This window comes from Genypterus blacodes, unplaced genomic scaffold (assembly GCF_046128005.1).
Source record: "Genypterus blacodes isolate CSIRO-AG114 ecotype Tasmania unplaced genomic scaffold, CSIRO-AGI_Gbla_v1 ptg000216l_1, whole genome shotgun sequence".
Lineage (NCBI taxonomy): Eukaryota > Metazoa > Chordata > Actinopteri > Ophidiiformes > Ophidiidae > Genypterus > Genypterus blacodes.
The window spans coordinates 970,001-974,433 of NW_027467015.1; positions in this window are offsets into that span (position 1 = coordinate 970,001).

Sequence of the window (4,433 nt, forward strand, 5' to 3'; positions counted from 1 at the left end):
TCCTATTTCACACGATGGCTTTTATTCTGAACTTTACTTAGCTGTAAATTCATCGTCTTGTTGTTGTTGTTTGTGCTTTGAAAAGGGGAAACATTGTTCAGACACGATAACTTGCTGAATGTGATCTGAAGTATTCACAGAAGAGTAGGAATTATGTTTACTGGCGAATAGTTGAGTATAAAGGCTCAGGAACTGGAATTAAATCTAACCATGACGTGATTTATCCATCCTTCATACTTATTAAGTGGCTGTTATTTATAATTGTTTGATGCAGTGACACGCAGCCTGTAGGGATGAATAAAAAACGATTCTGCTATCTGACCTCTGTCACTCCTTTTTGCCCATTTTCTGCCAGTGAATTAGTGCAGCTGCACCACACTTAAATGGGTCCCCCTCTTTTTTCTTTGGGAGAGTATGTGACCGACCATGAATCCTCTCTTTGTGCTCCATCTGCAGACTTTCCCCCCTCTTAGTTTCTTGCCTTCTTCGTCTTCTTTTCTATTTGGGAAAAGGGGGCTTCGGTTGCAATGGCAGCAGTGCTGGTGAGGTGGTGGTGGTGGTAGCGACGGTGGTGGCGGTAGGCAAGAGGGGGAGCGGGTAACTTGTTGGACCACATTCCTGTGCAGCTGTGGAGGCTGGTGCAGGGTGGGGGTGGAGGGTGGTGGAGGGCAGAGCAGGATCATCATTGCATCGCAGGGCATCATGAATGGCCTATTGTTCGCCGGTTTGCTGTGTCCGTGTCTCTTTGCGCCGTCCACAGCTCCTAGCCGGAGAGAGGGAGGAAAGAAAGATGGAGAAGAGAAAGATAAGGGAGAGAAATCCAGAAATGACTTGTAATGAGACATGGAGAGGAGAGAGAGAGAAAAACAGAGCCGAAGTGTGAAAAATGAGCACAAGAAACAGTCAGCAACATTGTGTTTGTGTCTGACTCAGACGCACAAGGCGGCTGAAACTCAGGGTGGATGATGATGGTGCTGCTGCTGCTGCTGATGATGAAGATGGTGGTGATGGTGAGATGGACAATGGTGTCATTCACATTATGACTGTTTTGCCCCTCAGTCATACATGCTAATGCCAGCGAGCTGTTTAGTCATGCATGTGAGTCGGATGTTTGCTACACTCCTGCTGCGCACGATTCCCCACAGTGGAAATACTGTGAACGTTTACGATTACAAATGATTAAACTCAAGTTCCCTCTGCTCTGCCTCACCTGTGCTGAACTGTGCTCTGTGTGACTCTGAGCACCTGCCATCTGCTTCACAACGTCAAGTCATGTAAAACTGGAAGGAAAGGAAAGGAAGTGAGAGGAAAGTACATTTTGTAAGTAAACAAGGTAGCTTTTCACTTAACTAAACTAAACTATACTAAATATGAATGAGGCATCTGGTACATCAGCAGAACAAAACAGAGCAGGGTGAAGAATGAGAAAGAATGATAAGTAAACAGAGGCACACGATACTGCACCACATGTTTACACACATCATTAAATGGCACAGTCCTCTCTTTGAGATTTAACACCCAATTTGAATCCATTGTCATGTCTACGTTCATTGTGTGGCGTCATGTTGATTGACCTCAGAGCAGCTGCATGGTGAAGTCAGGGTCCATGGCCCTGACTGCACGTGGAGGAACTATGACTTTAAGCACCATCAAGAGGTAGACCATTTCTCTAGAATGCATCATACACTAAACTAAACTAAACTAAACTAAACTAAACTAAACTAAACTAAACTAAACTAAACTAAACTAAACTAAACTAAACTATAGATATAATGTGTTCAGATGCTCATAGGATGGTGGTAAATATCAGTGGCAAAGTGTTACTTACGTTAAGATCATTGAAGGGTTTCTTGATAGTAACAGATACACTGAAGTATAAACACAGACATGCAGACTTTCTTTCTTTTTTTTTTCTTTTTTTTTTTTTTTTTACAGAAATACATTGTTTAGACCATTTTTGTATTTGCTGTTAGTTTCTGTTTATTGGCATAGATGTCATATTTTGTGTTGGATATTTGGTTTCCCCCAATTTTCCCAATTTTGAAATGTAGCATAAGCTTTGCTAAACTAAACTAAACATATACTGAAACTATAACTAAAGGGAAGGTAAGACAAGTTAAAGTAAGACAAGATAAACATACCTAAAATATCACAAGATATAAGCTGAGTTAAGCGAAGCAAACCAAAGCTAAAACATGCTAAACTAAACTTAAGGAAGCATGAAACAAGCTAAACTCAGATAAGCTAATGCTGTATTCCATTTAGAGGTCAGAAAAAAAATGTCCCTATTGAAAATTCTGTCTTCCAACCTCAAAGCTAAGCGAGAAAGAGAAGAGAGAAGAGAGAGGGAGAGCTCCAACTAGAAGTAAGGTTAAGATAAGATAAACGACATTAAATTAAGCTAAACTCTCGACGCTAAGGTGAAGTAGAATAAGCTAAGCTAAGAATAAGCTTATGATTTAGCATATGAGAGGCTGTGGACAGCTTTATTTCAGGCTCTTTCTCTCTCTCTCTCTCTCTTGCGCACGCGCGCGCGCACGCACACACGCACACACACACACACACACACACACACACACACACACACACACACACACCGGATGGATGGAGTTTATGCCTTTTGACACATTCACAGGCCCATTTTCAGGCACTCATTGTTAAGTGTGAGGAATGGAACCCGAGACTTGGTGGGGGCGCCAATGTAAAAGGGAGAATCCATACTCCAAATGTGAACAAGTGAACAGCAAATGACAAAGAACAATGTATTAATGATTTTTGATGCTATGAGGAGCGTATTTACTGTACATCTGTGATGACTGCATATGTAGCAAACAATAACAAAATAGCTGAGAAAACCAGTGAAACCCTTAAATTATGTACAATATGTGAATTTCATCTGAACATACAACATGTACTTACAAATCATGGATTGGGCCTTGGCTGTAAATACACGCTGTGTTGTTTATGTATATTTATGCTTTATTTTCAAGAGTGATCACCCCAATGCCATAACCATATTATTATACTCATACACATTATTAACAAATGTGTTTTTCATCTGCCAAATACTCTTCTAAATTTCCTCACAGGCAAGGAGGGACATGGATGTGATGTATTCTGCTGTGCTAAGGTCTTACTTTTGTGTAAATGTTGGTCTGATCGAAAGCAACAAATAAAGATATGATCCTAAAAAAAGAAATAAAATCACTCGTCTTGATTTAACAGCTGTAAAATTCTCAAATCAACAATTAAATATGAGCGCAAAAGAAAGAGAGAGAAAGAGGGCAACCAAGAGTGCAACAACAGAAATTCTAATCATGAGTTTTGTTGGGAAGATTTAATTAGTTTCTGTGAGAGAGCGAGACACAGAGAGAGAGAGAGGGAGAGAGAGAGACAGAGAGAGAGAGACAGAGAGAGAGAGAGAGAGAGAGAGGGAGAGAGAGAGAGAGAGAGAGAGAGTGAGAGAGAGAGAGAGAGAGAGAGACAGCCTGAGGGGTCTGAGGCCAAGACGGCGGCATGAAAGACTCTGTTGTTGGCTGAGTTGAGGAAGAGATAAAAGCCAAAGAGACAGAAAGATAGATGAGACATTTTCGAGCAAAAAATGGAAACGAGGAGATTTATTGCATTCCTATAGTCTGTCATCTTTATTTATTTATATTTCTGAACAAATTAAGCATCCGAGCATTTTTGTGTCGCAAACAACTGTGCGCAGCGACAGATGCACGGTGACGTCAGACTGCTTATAAATGGCAGAAAATGTGAATTTGTCCGATCTGCCAAAGGAAGAGAAAAACAGGAAGTCAGTCACACACACACACACACACACACACACAAAACAGAACGATACACAAACATTCAGGCAGACGGTTGTACTGATTTCTACTTCAACACTCAAAAATCTTTGCGGTAATCGTACAAATCCACGGTTGCTATGGCTACAATTAACTTTCCTCAAGCTCTCTGTGACCGTGAACCTGCAGTGGCTGTTTACTTGTATTTGTACTATAATTGAAAATTGGATTGTGGCTGAAACTCTTTTAGAATAAAACCAGCAAATTCCAAAAGAATGTCAGCAAATTGACAAAAAAACAATTTCATTAAATCACAACCAACTGAGAATACATAATACATACAATACAAATGTAGGTCAGAGGTCACAAAGAGTGTGTGTCACTATTGCAGCCTGGCTGATTGTACTGATGGCAGTCAGAGAAATAAAGGAGAAACAAGAACAGTTACAGAAAGAAGAAGGAAGAAGCAGCAGTCAGACAGACAGACAGACAGACAGACAGACAGACAGACAGACAGACAGACAGACAGACAGGTCACCATGGGCCTAAGCTGAACTGAGCCGAGCTGTTCTGGGCCGGGAAACACACAATGCCCCTCTGTCTCCCCAGCACGCCGTTTCACAGCTCCACAACACACAACAG